At 33.4% G+C, this 26264-nt stretch overlaps 1 protein-coding gene across 2 annotated transcripts in view; it reads left to right on the top strand.

Annotated features, from left to right (window-relative positions):
* Nucleotides 1-26264, top strand: part of LOC149414610 (innexin shaking-B-like) — a 91939-nt gene that overhangs the window by 35408 nt on the left and 30267 nt on the right. The window lies entirely within an intron of this gene.

The following is a 26264-nucleotide window of genomic DNA, read 5'->3' as shown; positions in this document are numbered from 1 at the left end:
AGATATAGTGCACCCTTTAAGACCGTATCTTCGCCACTCAATGTGTCAATATCAACACTTTTATGCTGGATAATAGCCCTCTTATTCTGGACGTAGACACTTTGTTAATCTGTGCTATATGTCTATGTTATGGCTCTATCCTTACTTACCTTATGAGTTTTATAAATCTTGACACGATTTTTCCATTTAACCATTCTGTAGTATGGTTCACCATTACACATACTTGCAGTGACTCATCAGTCTTCTCGTACCATTATACAACTTGTTTAATTGTTATGTGGACCATTAGTAGTTGACAGAAGCCGCGAGCGTCACTGGCCATTTGTTCTCCCGTGAGATAAAACGGATCGTGATCCGCGTGACACTTTGCAGTTCACAAGTTGTCGCGGTGAGTAAATGCTTCCTCAGTCCAAATTGGCGCTGAGCCAGTTGTCTCCGCGATGGTGTGACCACTGACTGACTACTGACCAGCCGGCTGGGGCCTTTAGGCACGGTGATCTCGTTACCTCTGTGATTCAGAGCGGTTAATCAATTCGGGCTGCAACCCAATAAGACAAGGAACGATGCAGATCTTTATTAATAAATTGAGATATAACTTACTCGCTGGTCGTATTGTAATTTGGGTTGTGGTGTCATTTCCTTAAAGCTTGTGTTAGACATGTTTCAGTTCGTGCAGGCAGTCGCACTGATGCAGGAAACAATTCAGCGGGATTCACTCTGAGCAATTTAAAGGATAAAAGGATTGCTCTTTTACATGAACTCCTTCTTGGCACATATTTCGTGCTACATTCTTCAGTAATCGTGTCATACGTACTCTTCTGTTACACTACCTCTTCATTTATGTCATTATTTTTATACGAGCATTTACTAAATTTTCTTTCCGTGAAGTGGGAATCATTTAAATTTACTGAATTCATATCAATTTAATAACACAATTTTTACCTCACGTGGGTATTAAAAATGTTACATAGATTAGAGATCTTCTATAAAAATATTGATTCTTAAAAAACCCTAAAATATTCCGTTTTCATTGTACTACAATCCGCAAGCAAGTTGTTCTGGCCATATATACACATATTTGTCTGTTTGCGTTATGTGAGGAGTGGGAAGGTGTCGGCTATGTCCTATCTTTAGGAGTTCCTCCAAATCGATTCAACACTAAAGACATGACCAAACAGAGTATTTAACCATGCCACTTCATTCATTTGCGACAAATATAATATTCTCCTGTCAATCCTTTTCTGTCGATCCGATATGATTGTCCAAACCGTCTTAGCGTCCCTTTCGTAAGCATTGGCTTTGCATTCAAGTTGAAACTACTCATTCGTAATACGATCGAACATATTTTATTTTATTACACGCATTACAAATCCAATTTCAATTAGTCTACTTCCTCCATCGGTTCTAAGCCAGACAGCCATCACTGAGTAGGTGTCGGAACTCCATTGTGGACTGCTATCCACGCATCTATATTTACACGTACATATATTTTACAGGCTATTCTGCAATTAAAGAACTACCTGGAGTTTTCCTTTCGTCTACATCTTGTTCGCAGTAGGTATCCTGGCTAACATTTTTTTAAACAAATTTCTGGAACTTTACTTAATCCACGTATATTGAAAGAGGTTAACTTATATGTGCCTAATAAGTATACTCGTGGAAGATCCCATGCATTTTTTATACTCCGAAAGCGAGGACTTCTGCCTATCAGAACGCGCCAATCAACAGAGCGACTCAACTGCTTAACGATTCTGCATTGACCATTGACATTTTTGACATCACTTACAGACAGTTTAACAACATATTTTGACGCATGTCACATACTAGTAAAACTGCCTCCATGGCCTTTTATACATACATTTTACCTGTGCATAATCGTTTTATGGTGAACAATAATAAATATATCATTATCAGCATTTCTGTATCTATTGAACTTTTTCACACATTTGCACAAACTCATCCACTTTCTGAGGATTACCCTGACACTTTCAACAATTTTTACAGAGTTTTCTGTCAGCTGAATCATCTCTTTCAAATATAATGAATATTTATTTTAAATTCTTTTGGCGACTGTCCTTAACAGGCCACCTGAGCAGTAGATTTGGCAAAGAATGCAAACAGAAATATTTAACCCAAACGAAAATTGGAGTCCATGATACCGTGAACACTCAAGACACTTCTTTGAAATAATAGACGCCTTCTATAATGGAAACAGACCGAAGAAATAATTATATCTTTTGACACCCGATCCGAAGTTTTCCTCTTTTGAAACATGAGCAATTTCACTAACTAATAAATATTTACTATGACAGCTTTCATAATTGCTTCAAAATAATATAACACTCAAAGCTAACTAACTACCCATCACGCCGGTTTCATGCATAGGATAGGTAGAGAGAGTGGACCGCCAAACACCCCTGTCTTGACTCACAATCCTTGATTCATTTACAATTATACAGCGTTTTATACCACAACAGAAAATGTTACGTATGTGGTGATGGGGGATTTTGTTGGCCGAGAAATTGAACTCACGACTCACTCTCTGGGTGGGAGCCAGACGCGATACCAACTCAGCTAGTGACTGGTGAATTCGTTACCATTAATTTCGTTTCACATACTATCCTTACACTCCTTTCTTTGTTCTTCTGCCTTACTTGTCCTAATCAAAGCTATGGGTCCCTTTCTTAATCTTACTGAATTATTCTTACATAAGTCTTGCATTATTTCCGAATCTCCCCATTTTTTGCACGTTCAAATATGATTTTACGAAACTTTTGCCTTAGAGATCATTTCTACAGCATTCAGTTTACTCTCATCATTCCATGCCTCTCTGCCAAACATTGTTGGTATCAGCACTCCATTGTGTACTGCTAGTTTCGCTTCTTTGAACATTTGTTTTGTTAGAGCCAACCGCATTTCTTCTTCCATTAATGGAGTATCCTGCAATTACCCTTCTTTCAATCTCCCTGTCAACTTACCTAACTCTCGTAAACGTATTTACTTCCCAAAAACACCAATTTTTACCAAAGCTTGTGCAATTTGGTTTACTATCTTTTCATCCCGCCAGAGTTTGCTTGAAGTGGTTCCTGCTACGAGCTGTCAAATTGGAATAATCAACATTATCGTACCTACTGGCATGAAGAAGCTTTGCAGTTGACAATTATTTTTACGAATTGTACAATTCCTTATTTTCCACATATATAAAAATGAATGTTTCTTGGTTTGTGCCCTAAAGACTCCAAAACTACTGGACCGATTTAGCTGGAAATTTCAGTGTTTGTTCTTGTAGTGCAGGGAGTGTTTAATGAGTAGTTTGAATTGTAGAAGAAGTCGGGGACGCCCAAGGAAGACTTAACTCTTATTTCTGCACTGGGATTAGATATGGAGTCGAATTATAGTCGATATAATGTAGATTTTTAACAGTAAAACTGTAGATTTAATGACATTACACGAAGTAAATGGTAAAAAAGACACGAGGCAAATAATTATTTGCGGTAAAATGAGGCATACGGGATGAACGAAGAAAGAGGTATGAGGACAATGTATCATTTGGAAGTGTATGGTTAAAGAAGTCGGGGACGCCCGAGGAAGACATGGCACGATCAAGTGAAACAAATTTCTTATTATAATACAATAATGGTATTATTTTCACTTTTAAAATTCACCCAGATGACAGTAACTAGACTGACAATTCACAACCTCAGAGCTTCACCCCAAACAATTCACAAATCTCCGAGCAAAGTCAGGTACAAGTCAGATATTTTGAAATAAAACAAAGTTACGTAAAATATGTATGATTTATACTTAAGTAAGTAGGTATTTAAGTACCTACTTACGTGATTTCACAGGAAATTTCTTTTTTATTTTATTTTCTTTAACATCATTTAAATCTGCTAAATTACTTTTGTAGTTTATCAGCAGGTACACGTTTACAATATTATATTTAATAACATAGATATAGATATAAGATATAGGTAGGTTATATGAATTTTTAATTTTTTTTTTTAATGTATATTCTATTTAGTTATAAAATTTTACATCTTATACCTAATATATTATTTTCTAGGACTGCTATAATATTATTTACTACTTACATACTAAAATTTGAACATTGAGACATAATCCACGAAAAACTGCGAGACTTTTAGCTTCCTTAACAATTACCGGGAGTTCATTGAACATTTTAAAACCTTTATAATAAATATTGTTTTGTGTTCCCGATAAATTTGTGTTAGGAAGCCTAAAATCGTTGCAGTTTCTCGTAGGATATATATATTTTTTTTAAATTTTTATTGAAACATAAACAAGGTTACAATTTTATAACAATATAAACACCAATATTTCAATCACTCTCCTAATAAAGCAGTTGCTTGTGTTTAGGAGAGGACAACAAAATATTTTTACATTTGTTTAAATTAAACAAAAAATATTAGTAATTTAACAAAAAATAATAATAAAAGTAATAAAAATATAGGTTAGTTAATAAATGATTCAAAGAATTGAAAAGGCAAAAACATATTTCTAAACAATAAGTAAAGTTATGAGGTGGTACAAGAGTATTTTAATTTAATTTTTTTTTAATATTTTTCGTAGTTTTCTTCCGATCGTATATCAAGGGGTAATTTATTAAATAATTTTACACCCTTGAATATATAGTGATGCTGTGCTGTTGTGGTTCGTGCTAGTGGCACGGTTAGTCCTCCAACTTCAATTGTGGTAAATTATTTTTACTAAAGAAATCTTTATGTATTTGTAGAAGTGCAATTTTGTCATAAATTTTTGTAAGTGGGGGAATCGGGAAATCTTGAAAAACATTTATAGTTGGGTAGTAATATTATGGCTTTTTTAAGATGATTTTTATTAATATTTTTTGAATAGTTTCCAATGGGAGTAGGGATGATTTATATGCACCCCCCCAAGCCACGATTCCATATTGTAGTACAGAGTGCGCAAGTGCATAATAAATATCTTTTAGTATTTTTAATGATACAATATTTCTTAGTCTAAAAAATATATAGATCAGTTTTCTCATTCTGTCTGCTGTGGAATTTATTTGACTTTTCCATTTGATGTTATTATCAATAATTATTCCAAGATATTTTATTTCTTCTTTACTACTAATGTGTATACAGTTTAAGTTACAGGGTGCGATTCTAAGGAGGCAATTTATATAAATGAACTATACTATTAATTCTAACATTCTTTGACATATAGTCAGGTAACATTTAATTTTTAACTTATAAATAAACACTAAGATATTATAAACTAATCATTGCAACACACTTGAAAGATTGAGTTGAGGTTGCATGGTTAATTAGCAACTTTAATTAGGGCATCAGTAGTAGCGAATATAAATCATGGATAAGTCACATTCTTAGATTATAACTATTTGCGGTATAATTGGTTAATTTTAATTTTATTTTCATTGGTAGTTTATTTATTATTAGGTACAATAGAAAATTAGGCACATACTTTTTTGGACGTGAGGTCTACTGTTTACAGAACTGTTGTTACAGCCATTACAGCCATCGAGTTATATATAAGTAGAGTCTACATTCCTTGCAATATCAGCGTGAAATATTGTTCCCGTGCGGGAAGTAGGAAGGGGGTGTGGCGGCTGTCGTGTCGCCCGAATCCTTCCGACCGCTCAAACTCAACAAACGAGATGAAGGTGACTGGCGGTCGCCTCGCCTCCACGAGTTTTTAATAAGTCAATTTACACGACTTAGTAGTATAGTTGGTAAAACCCTACTTACCGATGAAAGGTTAAACCATTGGTTTCCCTATATTCTCCAGTAGGACTTGTGTAATATCGCCGGATTCCTGTGGCCGATGCCTGTGATATCTCACATCGGACAATGATCCTATGTGCGTGTCCCATACTACCAACGCCAAAGCTGACTCTATCTATATACCTCTCTGATTGCAGCAGGCACAGGCGACATCTGCTTGTATTACTGGTAGCCGACAGATTTACTACTTTTTAACGACGCCCATTCTATCTCTGGGAAACTGTCAAACTGAAATAAATAATAATATGTATTACAGGAGTGCCAACTATCAAATAAAACTCCAAATGGGACAGAACTTGTTGGTGCTAATGGGTTTATGTTGACATTAAAGTTTCGTTGGACGTTTATAGTTGTGTTTTTTAAAAGTGCGGATTAAATATTATATAAATGAGTCAAATATTTTAAGGTCTTTAAAATCTTGCGGTTGGTCTTCAGTCAAATTAGTTCCCATTATCTGTATTTAATTATATCGGTTTATTTTATGTGAAAACTTGTGGCATTTGGTGTTAAACCATACTTGTATTCTATTGTGGCATGGCCATCATTTCCGACATTTGTGTAAAGCATCGATATAGTGCTGTGGAGGATTTATTTTTTCTAAAGTACATTCATATTCATACTGCATAGGTATGTACGGGCGCAAACAAATGATTTGTCTTAATATTGTAAAACAATACCTAACAAAAAGCGTATTTTAATAAAATAAATTAATTAACGCCATCTATGAATACGTAGTATAATATATACAAATATTAAAAGCGACTACATACCTACGCAGTATGAATATGAATTAACAGTTTTGTCCGTTAAAAACCCAATTCGTTCAAGAAAGGTAAACTAATGCAATATTGGATTGAATTATCGGAACAATATTGTATTTGTATGCCTTTCCCGAAAGAATTGAGTTTTTAAACGGGCAAAAATATTTAATCATATTCATATTGCGTGTGTACGGGCGCAAACAAATGATTCATCTTAATATTTTAAAGCATAACCTATAAAAAGTTTATTTTAATAATATAATTAAATTAACGCTATCTGTGAGCACTTAGATAACGTTAATTAATTTATTTGATTAAAATACGGTTTTTGGAATTATTTAGACGAATTATTTGTTTGCGCCAGTAAAAGTAGAAATATGAATATCTTGAATTTCTTTCAAGAAAGGTATACAAATGCAATATTGGAATGATTCGCCGATACAATATTGTGCATTTCTTGAAAGAACTAAAAACATTCTAGAAAATATTAAGCACTCTCAAAAGAAAATGTGAAACAAAAATAATCTGTAAATTTAACAAAGACCTTCTGCCTTGTAGGGGTATTTCCCTTACCAATGAACTTACTCAATTGTAAAAATTGAATTGTATTGTTTTTTCGTAATTTTTTCGCGAAATTCGCAATTTTCGGGCAAATAACACTATTTCTAATATTAGAAATGAGAAAATAATGACTATGAATTCTAAATATTTCTTTGTATATAGTGTGGCTAAGCTTGATTAGTCATAAAATGAAATGCAGCGAAACACAAGTCGAGAACTACGAGTGCCGTCACTTTTTAAATTCAAAAAACTGCATCCATCCACACTTTGCTGAACAGTATTTACTAAAGAATCAAAACAACTCCCTTTTGTTGCAAAACAAAACCGCTTTTACCAAAAACCCCTCTAAAAATAACGCGATAAAGCCTTGTTATCCCTAGTAATATAAAATTTTCCAAACAAATCTACAAGGAAACGAAATCTATCGGCCTAGGTACAATCGAAGATTTAACAGCAAACCTTTCTAAATTACAAATATCATCAGTAGACTAATATTATATTTATTTCTTGCTTCAGATACAGGGCAATCCCGGTGAGTTATAAAATTAATTTTTGGACGGGCGGAAATTACAATAATTCAACAGTGGAAGGTAATGCAATTCATTATCTATATTTGTGCTACTTTCAGAAAATAAATAACAGTTGAGACTTTTCCGCTGATCTACTTGTAAATGATTTGATTCAGTATCCATGATGTGTGTGGGGTAACGAATTCTTAAAAATACGATACGATTCATGGATTATTAGCCGTAAAATAGTTTTAGATATTTGAATCATGCATTTGATCATCTAGAAAATTGGTATTCAGTCTTCGTTATTACTGGTAATTGTGAAGAGGTCTATTTTTGTACCAATTCTTTATTTTCAACTGGATCCAGCCAGTCAATTGTTTATTTTGATCATTCGGAGAAGGCGTACTTTCTTTTTTATAAAGAAGTCCGACGTATGAAGAAGCAGTTGTTTCTTGTAAATAGGCAAATTGTTTACACGGAATGTCAAAATGAACGAAAATTGTCCGTACGTTCTCACCAGTGCCGTGTTCTTCAAAAAGAAGAATCAGAAATAAAATTGCACATTCCGGACCACTTCAATTGAACTGTGCGAAACATGCTAAAGATATCATTATCATAAATAAGGCTTCACACTTTTTGTGCCTTTCAAACGAACGCCGGTTTCTCTTGAAATTACTCATAATTGAATTGTAATGGGATTTTCAGTATATTATACGAACAAACTGGCAAGATCATTGTTTGTTGTATGGAGTTTATTTTATTTATATGCATTGTTAGGGAGTGGATGCATTGTTAGGGAGTGGATGCATTGTTAGGGAGTGGATGCATTGTTAGGGAGTGGATGCATTGTTAGGGAGTGGATGCATTGTTAGGGAGTGGATGCATTGTTAGGGAGTGGATGCATTGTTAGGGAGTGGATTTGGGGAATTGACTTTGAGTCACGGTCCACAGTAATAAAGGAAAGACTTAATAATACTTTTTTATTAGCGACCAAATAAATAAGCCTGTGAGAGTGCAAAATATGGGGTAGAAAGTATAAAAAAAGTTATTTCTTGTGCTGAGACAGACTAAGGACGGGTTGTTTCGGAGAATTTGAACAATTCATCAAATTTAAACGTTCATTTACGGGTTCTTTGAAAGTCCTATTCAAATTCTGTTATTATATCATTATAGGCTAGTTGCTTGACAGAACTGAAATAAAAACAGAACTTAAAAATATCTTTCACAGAACTTGAAAATTAACTTTGAAATTTGAAGAATTGTTCAAGTTCTCCGAAACAACCCGTCCTAAGTTTCACAGATTTTGAACAATTTCATCAAATTAAAAGTTAAAATTCAAGTTCTATGAAAATTATATTTCAATTCTATTATTATTTCATCATAGGCCGGTTGTTTCACAATACTTTGATGCTAACAGAAATTGTTAATGTGATTTTTTTGATGCCAACAGAATTTCACAAAATGTGAAATTGTTGATTCGTTCAAATTCTGTGAAACAATCCGTCCTTAATTTGATTTCATTAGATGCGTCTTCTATGTCGTTTTTAGTGCTGTTTTAAAGGTGATTTCATTTACCTATTTCAGCCAGATTTTATTTCTGGACTTATACTTGTTAAACTTTTCTACTCTTGTTAGACCTGGGGGAAGAATGTTGTGGAGTTTTGTTGCAAAATATACCTAAATATGCAGTTTCTTTTTCGAATTTTGTTTTTAAACTTGAAATGACATTAGTCGATAGAGGGTGATGGTGAATATGATGATGGTTGTACCAAATAGTTGACAATACCTAGGGAGTTAAACTCTGAACGTTTGAATGTGAAAACGGACTCCCATTCTTTCGTTGTGATCAAGCTAGAGTATTGGTGTACAACACTTATTGTGGGTTCAATCGTGAGTTCTTCGTAAGCCGTCTGACTTCTAGCTTTTGGTATAGCTTCAGCGCCTAGAGTAAATGTCTCATGTTTGATCAATTCTTGGCGGCACTCACCAATCCGTAACGAAATCAATAAAGTTGTTGGGATTTCTTAGCTTGATCTTGGTTGGCCTTCTTGGAGTGCATTTTTACGTGCCACCTTCGGTATCTGAATTAATTAATTTATTTCTTCATATTCTCCATAAATCGGTTACACACCAATGCATTCCGGACACAATCACAAAATTTGGGGTAGGTACATGTATTTAAGTATAAAAAGGGCATAGGGCAGTTTTACTATTTTGTGGCATGCGTCAAAAGACAGTTGCGTAAAGTTAAGTGACGTTGAAAATATCGACGGTCGATATGGAATAGTCTAACACGGTTTAATCTCTCTCTTGATTGGCGCGTTCTGAAGTTCTGATAGGCAGAAGTCCTCGCTTTCGGAGCATAAAAAGTTCATGGGATCTCCCACGAGTATACTTGTTAGGCACATAAAACCTAACCTCTTTCATAATAGGTGGATTAAGCATAGTTCTAGAGATTAACTTCAAAAATATTTTTTTAAATCAAGCATTTTTGTAAATTTCTTCAATGTGTTTTTTTTTTTTTTTTTTTTTTAAGTCGGAGGCGGTTTACTTAAGTTCCCCGCGAGCACTTAGGCCATAGGCCCATTGTACTATCTCCCATTTTACCTCATTCCCTTGCCAGTAACCCGGTCCCTTTAATGAAGTTCACCAGGGCTGTCATTGGATATGTGGCGATGTCTTCTGGTTCCACACTGTGTCTTCCCAGGTATCTGAGCCTTATTCCCAGCAGAGCGGGACATTGGCACCATAGGTGAATTGGAGTCTCTTCCTCCTCTTCACATTTCCTACAGATGTTGGTGTTTTCCACTCCCAACAGTTGCATGTGTCTCCTGAGAAGGCAGTGTCCCGTTAATAGTCCTACCAGTTCCCTCAGTGAGTTTCTGTCCATATCGAGTAGTAGCCTGGTTCGGTTAGGGTCCGGTCCGTTTATGAGTACTTTAGATTGCCTCATTCCGGGTGCCTTCTTCCATTCCTTCCAGTGTTGGGATTTGACCCACCTCTTGATATGTAGTTTGGTGTGGCAAGCTGCTACTCCTACGGCCGGCTCGGATCCCGCAAGTGGTGCTTTCGCCCCTTTCCTTGCTAGTTCGTCAGCCCGCTCGTTGCCCTCAATACCTTTATGTCCTGGTACCCAGAGCAGGGTTACTTTATTGATGGTCGCCAGTTCTATAAGGATAGTCCTGCATTCCATCACCAGTCAATTCAATGTAAGTAACACAAGATACTCTTTTGTGCTATTTTTATTTCTTGGATATGATTTTGTCCAGAAGGAGAACAAATAATGGAGCTAAACTTGTATTACAGGATACTGAGAACAAGCGCTTCATCAGTTCCCCGTATTGTGATTGATCTCGCTTTTTTTCCTCCTCTCATCTCACTAGGGAATTCCTGTGTCGAGATGAGCAGCTTTGCAATTATATTAAATCAAATAAGTACATTACATAACACATACACAGATGGATTACATCGAATATGGAGTTTCTTAGGTGATTCATGACAGAAGCCACGACATGGGCAATCCAAAATTACCACTCTCCTCAGCCAGTGTGGAATTTTTTTACCATTTTCTTGAATAGATTCAACGAACCTATAGTTTTTATATTTTACCGAGCATATTAAAACGCAACGGAGCTGTATAAGAAAAACTACTTCGTCCAAAGGATGTTCTGGCATTTACCGTCTGATACATTAAAAAAGAACCTAATCTAGTGTTGCGCACTTTTTGTGATCTTTTGGCAGTATCAATGTTGTTGAAAAATTTGCAGAGAGCCTGTATTATGTACAACTGCCTTATTGACATAATTTTAATTTCACTATACAAGAACTGTGACGAATACAAAAAACTTTTCTTATTCATTATTTTTTTAATTAATTTATATGCAACATTTAAAGACTCTAGGGGAGCATTAAGGAGAACAAATCCAAGCATTTTGTTAGTATGTATTTGATACATGGGTTTTAAAAGAGAGGTCATTTTTTGTTTGGTTAGATTAGGTTCTCCTCTAGCTCAGTTCTAGTACAGATTCAATAATAATAAATAAATAATAATTGGATGACTTGTATAGCGCCGTTTTTGTGCAAAAACAGTACAGATTCCCAGTGATGTCCTAACTAAGATGGTTTATTGTATTATTAATTGAGATTTTAAAGCATCACAGCCTCCAAGTTAAAAGGAAAGCTTCTGTCGGGGTCGGGTCTCCTGCCCCTGCCACAAGATGGGGGCACATCAGCCATCGGCAACAAGTGGGTCACGGTCGTGTTGTGACAGCCGCAGTCGCGGGGCAGGTTGGACCAGAGCCAGGTGGTGGCTGGAGGGACCACTCGAAAGATACGAGATTAAAACCGATGTAGATGAAATAAATTCATTTTGACTAATGGGATATTTTCACAAAGTAGGGATACAGTAAATGTGTGGAAGATGAAAAGTTTATTTTTCTCGTTCTGATTCATCGTACTAAAGAATTTTTATATCTTAATTAATTCAATGTGGCTACAACGTCACTATTACGTACATATTTTGCCATTACTTATTAGTTTTTTTTTCTATAGATACAACAGACATTATTTGTTTAAACATTATTTTTATTTTTTTTTTTATGCTTCCGATTTTGTTGTCCGGGTTAAATCTTCCCCATAGGAAAAACTAAACCCTTCCACTCACTTTTCCACAAATGATAAGCTAGTCAATCAACACTATGCAAGTGCATTATATAAGTAAAATAAATACAAAACAATACAAGAACAACAACACGTCAACTCACCAGAGATCAAATGGGAAAAAAAAATTCACCGACTCCAGATATTTTCATATCAGAGGGTTCGGCTCGGTAGTACTTCTAACAGGGCCTATAAATCCTACTGATCCCTCAACATAAATATTTAAAAAATCTTTCGTTATCCTACATATAATAATAATACATATCAGTATATTATATATGTTTATTTTTATTTACCTTTCGAGTAAATTATTTTCCTGTTTTCAGAGTTACTAATTTGCAACAAACATGAATAATGAAATGCATATACGAATGTACAATGTACATACTTACTTTATATTTGGAACTTTGCTTTATTTAAATATCAGGTGTTATTATTTGAATTTGATGTTTATCTTAGTATTAGCATTTGATTATTATTATTTTTTGTAAATAGTTAAGCTATTATCCATGTATTATGTTACACTTACATACGTAAATTGTCAATTTCCTCTGTAAAAGTCCGATAGGGCGTTAATTAATAGTAAATAAATAGTAAATAAATAAATAATAACGGTACTGGCTGCTAAGAGAGCTGCCATCAGGATCCTTCCCAAGAATCACGTGACGTCACCAAAACCCGCTGAACAAACATATCATTTTGGCTGCAAATAAAAAATGAGATATCTTAAATGGTCATTGAATTTTTTTTCACCAACATAAAATAAAATAAAAATGACATTATCTTGTATTTTTAGTATGTTTATTTTTACCAGTGACCTTCCTGTTAGAAAGTCCTGTTTGAAACACTTCCTTCTTACGTTTGTACGTTACGTTCCGGTTCCGGTTCAAGATGACGGCCGTATTGGATACTTACTTTTTACCCCGCCAGAGTTCGCATGTTCGTGGTTCCTACTACTAGCTGTCAAACCATAATAATAAATATTATGGTTCCTGGCGACCTGAAAAAAGTTAATTTTCATCGTAAAATACTTAACGCTTTATAATTAAGTAAGTAGGTATTTACAAATCTTACGATTTCAAAGGAAAATTTTAGTTTGATTTATTTCAGATTCCGCCTATCTTGTTCTAAGGAATGTTCCTGCATTGTAGCCGAGTGGTCTAAAGCGACGAGTCCCCGCTAAAGTATTTTGGATTTAATTCTCTGCTATGTCATCCGGGCTCCATCATTGCACAAGAAAAACCTTTAATTTCTTATTAAGGAGGGAGAATTCACATACTGTCAGGTTATCCTTAACTTAACGGAGAAAACTTACTGATATAAGGTATGGCTAATTTGTTAAAAATCTGGTACAATTATTCGTTTTCCTGTTAAAAACGGGACTGCAGGCCTTTAAAGAATGATTTTACAGGTTTCCTAAAAATCTGTCGGTAAGACACGAATATGTTATGGGGATGTCGGAACACGTGTTCATAAAAATTCTGATATTTTCGGATTTCGTCTTTATATTTATTAGGATAATCGCGGTTGCGTTAACACGTGTTTAGATATATTCTCAATGTACTGATAGTTCGCTAGTAAATGGCGTGCCTTCACGTTTATAACCATCGACAACATGGTTTCGTGGCTAAAAGATCTACTCTTACAAATTTAATGATATATCAGGAATATCTTTTTAATAACATTAACAAGCGACTTCAAACATATGTAGTGTATACTGACTTTAGTAAAGCCTTCGACAAAGTCTCACATAAACTAAGAAACCTTGGAATAACGGGGAATATTTTAAAATGGTTTGAGAGTTATATTCGCCAAAGAAAACTATCAGTCAAACTCAACTCACACTATTCACACCAATTTGAAATTTTCACCGGTGTTCCACAGGGGTCACATCTAGGTCCAGTATTGTTTTTCTTGTTTATCAACGACATAACTACCGTTTTTGATGGAGTTATGATACTCTTATTTGCAGCCAATCTTAAAATTTACAAAACTATTACAAATCTAATGAGGCTACAAGAGTTGTACATCCGCAATGAACTGTTTCTTAACATTGAAAAAGGTCAAACAAAAAAAACCCATATTACATCAATATAGCATTAACAACATTTTCCTAAAAAGATTAGAGCAAATTAAGGACCTTGGTATTATTTTTAAGAGTTCACTACCTTTTATTCCTCATATAAATGAAATAACTAAGAAAGCCATGAAATGCTTAGGGTTTATTTTGACAACGTTGAAAGATTTTAATTAATTAACTCCTTTAAATTGTTATTTACTGGTTTGGTGAGAAGTAATCTAGTGTATAATTCAACAATCTGGGCTCCATTTTATGAGATTCACCAACTAAAAATTGAGAGAGTGCAGCATAAGTTCCTGAGATTCATTAATTTTAAATTAACCGACTTATCATCAAGGCGCACAGTGACAGATATGGTATGTCTATTCAAAATATAGAATGGCAGACTGGACGCCATTGATTTAACAAGCGTTATTTCGCTGAGAGTACACGGTTCACTCGACTGAACGCCTTGTATAATGTTCCAAAATCTGATAACAATTATTTCATAAACTCGCCTATTCAAAGATTACACAGACTTGGTAATAAGTATAGTTCAATCGATGTTTACCGCTGCCAATCAGTGTCAAAATTTAAACTCAGTTTAATGGAATGTTTACATTAGATATAAATGTTTTTCTATTAGACCTTTTGTAGATTCTTATCCTAATCTTGCGTAATAGAGATTATTAATTAAAATTAAATAGTTTACAGGCTATTGTGAACAACAATTTCATACTTTTTTACTCAATTGTTTTGGAGGATATTGGCAAATCATCTATTTTTATTTCACTTACTTAAATTCCATGTTACCTACGTTTCGTAAACTTTTATGTTTTATGTTACCTATATTTTGTTAACCTATTGATTGTTAAATCTTATATTTTATGTGATCTGTATATTATTATATATTATGTAAACTTTTTATTTTTATTGAATTTATAAAAAAAATGCATTGTATTTTAAAGCCCGGTGTGCGTTTAAACGAAATAAAATAAATAACAGGATTTTAATAAATCATATTTACTCATTTTTTCTCCGAGCTTTTGAGGGTGAACTAATGATTGAACTTGAATTGATTTGAACCGTAGGTAGTCAGCAAAAATCCTTCGCACAACTTCCCGATCGCTCCTCATCTATATATTTATCCTTGTCAATCAGCGCCCCTTTTTTCTTTTCCTTTTTAACCAAGCCGTCAATGTCGATTCTAAATTTAGTCGGCGCGGATTTTAAACGTTCGCGGCTTTATTTTTAAAACAGTTTAACTGAGTCTATTATACTCCGTGACTCCACCGCGATTCTAACCTTACCTAACAGACAATATGTTTATACACCTTACAAAAATACAGATTACAGCGCGTTGCTCGTTATAGATTAGGTAGACAGCGTACACGTGTACACCTTTCCACCCGTATACCAGTCTAGATCGTGTGCACGTCATTTAATCATCAATGTGGATACTTATTAATACAACGTCTTTTTAATATAGGTACCTATATCCTATTATTTAGGTCTCGTTAATTATAGAAGAATGGTCACCGTCACCCAGCTATATTATAACAAGCAAGTTACGACATACTCCTTGGGAATACTATATAAATACAGTATTACATTATCTCGCATGGGGGCGCTGGTATCGTTTACAGTAATCTTCTTTACCGAAGTTTTTCTAAAATTTCGTTCTGAAAACAATATCTAGTATTGATTTTTATTTCTTGAACGTTTTCGACCGTTCTACTAGAGAGAGCGATCCCGCGGAAATGACAGCGGCCGACATTTTTACAGTCGTATTACTCATGTCCGTAGTTTTTCTTCCCACATTTGTGTTTAATGGCAGGTGTATTAACATTTGAACAGTTTCGCTGACGTTTTATCATGAATATTAAAAGGGGTTGGCAATATATTATAGGAAATGTAAAAGGAACAGCTGTGACTAATGGATAAATAAATTCTTGTGATAATGTAAATTTTATGTTCTTCCGACCATTTATAATTTCGAAACAATTCGTCAAGTCTATGATCATGCCCACGTCTTTACATATATGATCGTTTTTCATTATAAATTTATTACTATCGGATGATAACTAGACTGACTAGATTTTCTAGATTGAGTTGTATTTTCTCGTCAATTTATTTATTTATTTAGATAATTTTATATCAAACTAAAAACTTCCTTAATTTTATAACAAAATAACTAAACATGGATAAATATTTCGGTTGTGGGTGCGTCAGTGCGTGATTTGAAACAGCATTCGAGCGCAATGCGTAAAATTATGAAATAGTTAAAATTAACTTTTTATTTTCAAAATTGGTACTGATAAGTATAAATCAATATTTTTTTTAAAGAAAGAAACATTCCCGGGTTACGAATAACCTAAAAATATTTGAAAATCTCCTACTACCACCACAGTAAGCTGAAAATGTTGCTTGTGTTATGATGGAGGACTTAGCCAGCTGAGGAATTGAACACACTAAGCCCGAGTGAGACCCAAGCGCGATGTCAACTCGGCCACCGACCGGTCGGTGAATATATAATAATTTTGTAAATATTTATAATATTTACAAAATTATTTTATTAATTAATAATTCCTTATTTGAAATGAGCACGGAGCAAAATTAGTGACATAAAATATTTCTAAATTATTAAAAATCTGGTAAAATTCTTCACATCTTCCGGTTTAAAACGGGACTGTAGGCTTTTAACGAATGAATTGACAGGATTCCTAACAAACTATCAGTAAAACACGAATGTGTTATGGAGATGGCGGAACACATATTCGTAAATATTCTAATTTTTTCGCATTTCGTCATATATTTATTAGGATAAACGCAACTGCATGAACACGTGTTTCGATATATTTTGAATATAGTAATAGTTTTTTAGGAAATGGTTTGTCATTACGTTTTTAACAGGATTTTAGTAAATCAGCATTACTCAATTTTCTCTTGATTAAATGTTCATGAAATGACAGATATTAATAGATTGAATAATCCCAAAGCAAACAAGAGTCCCAACTGCTCCCAACCGTCTGGAGCCAGTGAGACTATGGCATCCTCAATGGGGGTATGTTGTGAGGCTGAAGGTCGTTGGGAGGGGAATGAGATGGGGATAGTGATGAGATTCCCACTTTTTAGAGAATTGATAGGGCAAATTCAACCTTGGGTCTGTCCAATACACTAGGGCCGCGCGTCGCATTTTTTTGTGCACGGCTTCTTTACTTACGTCTTTAAGATTCTGGCTTTATTTTAGGGTTGTCTCGTCCTTGCGATTCTATTCGACAATGTTATTTTTATGTTGTCTTGTTAAGTTCTTCAATTTCTTAACAACAAACCAAATTATTATTAAATTATATTGTTTTTTATACAGTTCACCACTACACAACCCAAGGACTCTTGAAAATGATTTAACCTTGGAGTAAATATTATTTATTTATTTAATATCCACATTATATACTATAAATAGTAATTGCATGTCACATAATACAAACAAAATGTCTCAAATTATAGACCGATATCTCTAATATAATGTTTTTTATTTAGGAATCACTTTTTCTTTTAACTTATTTTAAAGATTATCATACCCGTCAGTGTAATATTTCATTGAAGAAGAAGATAATACTAATAATTCTAAAACAAACATGAACAAGACAAATAGGAATGGAACACGGGTTTAGCGGGTTAGCTCAAGGGGCTAGGTATATAAAAATAAGTTACTTTGTTAAATTTCGTTGGAATAAAAATGATGTAAAAATTAACACTTTTTCCAAAAATAGGTAAGTACCACTAATTGCGGAACATACCTAGCGATTGAAGTGATTTCAGATTTTCACGACCAAAAGTATTATCGTGATTTATTTTTGGGGCACTACGCCGTGTTGAAATTCTGACTTATTTAGCCAACATTTCGGATAGATAATGAAAAATATTATTTGCTCTGATGGTGGACCCTGTACAACCCGGCATCATATATGTGATTTTAAAAGTTACACCCATTGAATTATCTTGGTGTTGACATTTAAAGAAATTTGAACAATCTTTTTTTTTTTCATTTTCTGCTTTATCTGACTGTACACGGTAGAGATTTTTTTATTTTTTTATTTAAAGAAAGTAAGACAAAAATATATATTACAGTAAATAATAAAATAAAATACAGAAAAAAACAAAAAAGTTCCAATAAACTACTTTTCAGTAGTTTGTCGATGGCAACTTTTCACATAAAATATATTTAAAAAAAGATAAAACTTATTTTACTTAATGACAACAGTGATAACAATAAAAATTAACAATTTGTTTTAAAAATATAAAAACATATACACAACAGTGATAGTATCTACCAATAGTTTGTATTAGACTCTACTCTAGTAAACTATTTCTTTCAGCGAGCCAATTTTTCAACATAATATTTGTTTTCCCATTTGTACATTTTTTTTTATTTCAGCAGGTAACATATTTAAGCACCTAGGTATCACGTAGTCCAGTGTTCTTTGTCCATATTTGTTTAAATGCTTAGGTACAATTAGTCCTTCATTTAACGTAAAACGAGTATTGTAAGTGTGGTCCAGTCTATTTATGTATATAGGGCTATTCATATGCTTAAATATAATTTTATACCATAGAATTGATCTTACTGAGAAAATTTTAAGATTCTGATAAAGGTATGGAACATTATGCCTTTGTTCGTATAAACTTTTATGAGCTAATAATTTAACTAGTGAATTTTGAACATGGTTTATATTTGTTTTACATGAAAGTCCCCAAGCTGTGATTCCATACCTTATAATAGATTCAGCTAGTGATAAATAAATTATTCTAAGTGTACGTATTGGAACATAGAATTTTAATTGATATAATCTATTAACAATAGATCTCAGACGTTCACAGACTATATTTATTTGTAAGTCCCATTTGAAAAAATAATCAATAATAATACCTAAATATACATACTCTGTGACCAGTTCAATATTTTCACATGTAGAGGAAAGGAAGCGTATTTGGAATACTGTTGGTAATTCGGAATACCGTCTTATCTTCGGTTCGGGTGGCGGAATCTATCGGTAATAATTATAACTATTGAAAGTCGAAGCTGTGAGCCTTGATTTTGGCCGGTATAATAGTTCTCCTGTGTCTGCGGATGAATGCTGACGTGTTTTGTGAAGTTGCTCCTATCAAAACTTTTTCGGTGAGTTTTTAATCCAATATAATCACCCCATATTCCAAACTATTGTATAACATTACAAATGAAATCACTTCAGAAAGAGTTATATTTTTATAGTATGGCTTTCGTTTTTGCATTTTTTAATACGTTGACATGTGATATAAGAAAGATCTTTTAGGTTATATGTTGCTAATGCGGAATACGGAATGTGATGCAAAATCGGAATAGTATTCCAAATTATATTCATTTTTTTTAAGTACTTTTATTTAATTTTACAGAGATGTCGTCACCAAATTTGTACCAGAAAAGGAAGGAGTGGGATTCGAATGATATGTGTGAAGCCATTAGTGCTGTTCGCAATAAAAAAATGGGATATTTGATGGCAGCTAAACACTTTAAAGTCCCACGTACTACTTTGTTTCGACTCGTATCTGAAAAAGATGCGGACCCTTTGACTTTAACCTCAAAGAAAATTGGCCGAAAACCAGTTTTTAGTGCAGAGTTCGAAAAACAATTGGTAGACTACGCCCTTGTAATGGAAAAAAATTCTATGGTCTAACACAAATGGATATCCGACGATTGTCTTATCAAGTGGCTGTTAAAAATAATCATCCAACTCCTTTTAAATCGGGAATTTCTGGCAGATACTGGTTGAAAGGCTTCCTAAATAGACACAAAAATGTGTTATCTATGAGAAAACCTACAGGAACCTCGTTTGCAAGAGCCATCAGTTTTACCAAAGAAAAATTGGACACATTTTACGACATACTAGAAAATGTGTATTCAGAAAAAAACTACCCCGCCGACCGTATATTCAACGTAGATGAATCAGGACTATCTATCGTTCAAAGTAAAATCCCGAAAATCATTGGACGCCGTGGTAAAAAACAAACCGGTGCACTAACTTCGGCTGAACGAGGGTCTCTTATAACTATTGTGGTTTGTATGAGCGCATCAGGCATATATGTGCCTCCAATGATAATTTTCCCCCGCAAAAATATGAATCTACAGCTCATGAAAGGAGCCCCGGCTGGATCTGTTGGAGTATGTCATCCATCTGGGTGGATACAAACTCACCTATTTACCCAATGGTTTTTACATTTCATGGAGAAAACTAAACCAAGCGAGAGCTCTCCGGTTTTGTTAATCTTGGATGGTCATTATAGCCATACAAAAAACTTGGAGATTGTAGATTTGGCTAGAGCGAATCACGTCTCCATAATATCACTCCCTCCTCATTGCACACACAAAATTCAGCCCCTCGACAGGTCATTCATGAGTCCTCTGAAGGCCTATTATAGCGAAGAAATTCGTATGTGGCTACGTAATAACGCACGAGCTTTGTCAGTATATGACATAACGGAGTTATTTGGAAATGCTTATCGCAAATGCCAAACCGGAGAGATTGCAGCAAATGGATTCAAAGTTAGTGGAATCTATCCCTTCAACCGGCATATTTTTAGCGATGCTGACTTTCTTGCTGCAGAAATTGAAGAGTCTGAAGTCCAGCATTGTGCAGAAGCGTCAACAACACCCATGATGGAAGTTGAAGCACGTCCATTAGCTTTAATGGAAAGTCCACCCGAAGAACAAAGTCCTTCCTTGGTCGCGATTGAACCCCAGCCGTCGACTTCGCGTGGAAGACCCAATCGCACTATAATTACCCCATTTGATGTTTCCCCGATTCCGCAAACTAGGAAAAAAACATCCAATAAAGGGCGTAAATCAGCGGTTTCAACCGTTATATCAAGTTCTCCATACAAGAAGCAACTAATAGATGAACAGGAAAAGAGGACTGCCAAGAACAAGCCCAAGGGTACAAAAAATTCCAAAAAGAAAAAAACGACAGATATTGCTACTGACTCGGATTCTTCTGCATCGGAAGTAATTGATGACAGTTCCTCTTCTGATATAATCATCCCTCCTGGAACTAATAAACCAAACGATGAAGACGCAGTGTGCTTTTTCTGCAATGGTCCTTTCAGTCAGGATGTAAGGGGAGAACTTTGGGTCAAGTGCCTAATGTGCAACCTCTGGGTACACAATGAATGTGCCGGATGCGAAACAGAAGAGTATGTATGTGATTATTGCAAATAATTAACAAGACACTATTATATTCTGAAATATTAAAAGTGAATATAATTTGGAATATACTATTCCGAATTACATGCACTTTTAAAAAAACGCATTTTTTCTCATTCTTTAATTTTTTATTTTTTAAAAGCACTGTAATATTTTTTTTTAATTTCTGTTCTCGTTTCCTAATAAACTATTAGTTTCTTAACATTTAAATCGACTTTTATTCGTAAAAACATTTTTATCTTATTTTCTGCACCCTAAAATGTAAATGGTATTCCGAATATGCTTCCTTTCCTCTACATATTGCAGAAATACCAACATGTAAGCAATTTGAAGTGTGTGTCTTTATTTCAGGTGTAATAATATTTGCCTTAGCATTGGGTGATCTAATATGTATCAATTTAGTTTTTTTGGCATTTATAATTAAACCAGAGTCGTGAGACCATTTCAAAAGTTCAATGTAATCTTTTTGTAATAGTTCAATACATAATTGCAAATCACTGCGAGAAATCACCAATGCAGTATCATCCGCATATACAAAGTGTTTTACATGTTTAAAAATGTACTTAATAAAAAATACATAAATAATATATAAAATTGGGCCTAATATGGAACCTTGAGGAACGCCTGCTAATATTTTCCTTTGTTTACTTAAGGTGTTCAAAAGTTTTATTTTCATGCATCGGTTATTTAAGTAATTTTCAAAGAGTTTTAGAAGTTTCCCTCTTATTCCTATGATTTCTAATATTATCAATATTTTTTTATGATTAATAGTGTCAAATGCCTTGAAATAATCTATAAATAAGACATTAATTTTTAATATTTAATTCATTATTTATTAGGCTGGCAAACTTCTGAATTAGCATTTCAGTGCCCTTTTTTTTCTGGAAGCCGTATTGATTTGTATCAATAATAGAAAAATCTTCTTAATATTTAATCAATTTCAGCTGAATGTATTTTTCAAGAATTTTTTCGAGCGATGGCAAAATACTTATCGGTCTATAATTACCCAATACAGTGTGATCACCGCCTTTATAAATGGGTCGGATGATATTACATTTTAAGTCATCTGGAATATTTGCCTCAAATAAGATTCTTTAAAAAAAATGGGTTTTAATTGGATATTACCTACAATATCTTTCAGGTTTTGAAGCGATTCGCAGAATCACACCTTCATCGAATCACTCGTCAAGAGATCTGTAACACCGTGCACCATTTTGATGTAATGTTAAAGTTTGGGCTGTTCTAGTTGTATATTGCACCAGTGTTTTTAGTACCAACGCATTTAAATATCAAAATATTCGCTGGAAATGAGGTTAAAGTAATAGAAATAATAGCAGCCGAGGCAAATCCGCGGTTTTACTGCCATCCATTGTGACATCCCACTACAATAAACATCTGTAACACACTGTTCACTTTAATCCACACTATAATGTATTTATAATTAACCTGTTTGGGTTGAAAGTTATCACACAAAGACAGTCTTATCTTGTCGATGTTAATATCTTGTTGGAACAAATACAGGAAAAATTATGGATATTCTTACTGCTTACGGAGACAGTCAAATCTGAAAGGATGTGAATTAAGGCTCCGTTGTAAGTTATATGAGTTCAAGAAAAGATTACTGAAGATGATTTGAGGCCGATATGTGAATAAGAATGATAGAAATAAAAATAACGATTATAATTAAAAGGCTTAAGCGACTGTTATGACAATCGTAATATATAAAAATTCGGCCTGTGTATGTTTGTGCTCGCAAAACTGGAAAATTAATTGACCGGTATAGCTAAAAATTTCTTGTTTGTTTTTATTAGTGCCAGGAGTGTTTAGAGAGTGGTTTTAATGCTAGAATAAGTCGGGGATGCTCGAGGAATACTTAAGAGGAAGCTACAAGCCAAAAAGGTTTATATTCTTGCTATACCTTATATTGTAGGTATAACAAGAAGGCATTAAAATTGCTTGACAAACGGCGTCTAGAAACGTTCGATTTCAAGCACAAAACTGGTTTTTATTTATTTTGTTAATAATTTTAAAAGAAAGCAAAAAAGTTTATCAATTGAAACTGTCACAGATAATCTTAGCTATAATACTGTATTTTTTTAAAGTTCTTTCCTTTACGCGTTCATACATTATTTCTATTGAAAAATATATTTTTTACTTAAGAATGTAAAAAATATAATTTTTTTCCTTTAAGAATGTTGTTTTCTATCGGAGATACGTGGATGACATTTTGATCGTATGGACTGGTACACAGAGGCAGCTAGATGTCTTCATCAAGGAGATAAATCAAATCAATAGGTCGATTCAATTCACTATGGAGATAGGAGGAGATAGAATCAACTTTTTAGATGTAGGAATTAGGATTGTTAATAACAAGTTGGAATTTTCAATATACAGGAAACCTACATATAGTGATAATATCATCCACAACTCTTCGAGACATCACATCTCACACAAATTGTCGATATTCCATTGTCTAATCCATAGGCTGTTACATGTACCATTGAATGATATAGATTACAGTAATGAATTGAATGTTATCAAAGCTATTGCGGTGAATAATGGTTACGATAGCGGAATAATAGATAATTTAATAAAAAAGAAAAATAAAAAACTCACTGTAACTTCAATTACATATGGCCTTACACCAGAAAATGAAATTGAAACAAAACAATGGTGTAAAATACCATACCTTGGGAAAGTATCAAATAAAGTTTCGAAATTGATAGACAGTGACAAGAAGTGTAAGACAGCTTTTTGTAGCGTGAATTCTTTGGGTAAGATATTAATAAACAATAAGGATAAGAGAGATAAATTGGAGAACTCTGGAATTTACCAAGTGAATTGCTCGAATTGCCCTGCATGTTACGTGGGATAGACAGGAAGAGCAGTATCGACCCGTATAAAGGAGCATTTCGCATGTTGGGTAAATCGAAAGGGACATTTATCGAACGTAGCCTTGCATTTGCTAGAGAACCAACATACTTTTGACAAGGATAGAGATGTCAAGGTTCTTCACGTTTGTGAAAAGGGACAGAAATTAGACAGCTTAGAATTACTAGAAATTAATCGCCTAACGAAGAAAATTGATCGTAAATATGTCATGATTAAACAGTTGGAACATGGTGCTCAGTCGCCATTAATATATCCATTGTAATTAATTTGAATAATGTTACCTTAGACTCTGAGGTAACATTTTATTCTAAGTAATTTACGATGTATGTATTGATGATTATTGAATATTTTGTTATTCATGACTTATTTACCTTAAATAACAGTTGTGTAATTTAATTATGTAATCTTCTGATCCTTTGTTGCAGACGTTAAGAGTTTTGAAATCTCTATCTTTGTGGAAATAATTTTCGTTTTCTGGTAAATGCAAAATTATGTTCAATAGATCATAACCCCCCCCCCCCCCACTTTTTTATTTGCCCAACTAAGGAGGTGTTCTTTTGTACAGTTTGATTCTTCTCTTCCGGATTGTCCTGCGTGGTATGCAGGAAAATTCATTATTTTATTTACTAAATTATCGATTATTCTGCTATAGTGACCATTGTTATATTATTATTTCTTATTTATGACATATTAACCTTAAAGAACCATTGTAATTTAATAACCCAAATATATGTACCTACCTTGACATTGTGTACCTAATTTTGTATAAATTCTGTAACAAAAGAATTTCAATTGCCAGCCTGAAGATGTCCATAATAGGACGAAACCGGTAACTGGTAAAATAAACAAGTGGAAATAAGTTAAAAAATGTTTTATTTTCTATTTTAATATTTTTTACTATTTTACATTAATATTTTTTTTGTGAGTAATTTATTTTTTATTTGTATTCTACTCAAGAGAAACGATAGGAAAACCTTCAATTTATCTAAAGCATATTTTATGGTATTCGTGATCTCCACCAGCTATAATACTGTATTTTTTAAAAGTTGTTTCCTTTATGCGTTCATACATTTGTAATGAAAAAATTTTTTTTAGTAGTTTGCATTTATATTTTGTATTGAGTAATTTTTTTTATTTGTATTTTACTCAATCGAAGCGATAGGAAAACCTTCAGTTTATCAATTAATGTACCAATTTTTTTTTTTTTTTTTTTTATTGTTGATACATTTTTTTTACAATATTTCATATTTCAATTTAGTAATGTTGGCCTCACTGGTTTGTTTACCCGTGCTGAGGCCCCCATTTTATAATTTAAGAATTTATACATTTAAAAAAAAATAAAAGAAAAGAAAAACAACATTAAAATAAAGATAAATTTAAAATAAAAAATAAAAAATAAAGATTAAAAATTAAAATATAATTATAACACTAAAAGAAAAATATCAAAAGAGAATGTAAATCGGCATTTATAATGATAAAAATAAATTCACCTTCCTTATCTCCATTATTTCAAATGAAAGAATGATGGAGAGAAGGAAGGTGAATTTATATTGTTTAATTGTTTAAAATTTGTGTTTTTTACAACAAATATACAATGTTTACGAGTCATACTGTTTTAATTTATACTATACTTCCATTAAAATCATTTGTTTGTGGATGGAAGAGGAGTGTACATTGGCGAAAAAATAATATAACTTGGTTACAAAGTAAAAAAATTATTACGAAATTAAAATCCATACAAATCGTTATATTTGGTAGGAAGAAAAAAAAACTATGGAGGATAAATAGAGT

The sequence above is a fragment of the Hesperophylax consimilis genome, chromosome 19 (assembly GCF_061612785.1).
Source record: "Hesperophylax consimilis isolate HC1 chromosome 19, BYU_Hcon_1.0, whole genome shotgun sequence".
NCBI classification, from domain to species: Eukaryota; Metazoa; Arthropoda; class Insecta; order Trichoptera; family Limnephilidae; genus Hesperophylax; species Hesperophylax consimilis.
The sequence above is the reverse complement of the archived record's forward strand: the minus strand, read 5'-3'. Positions and strand labels throughout refer to the sequence as shown.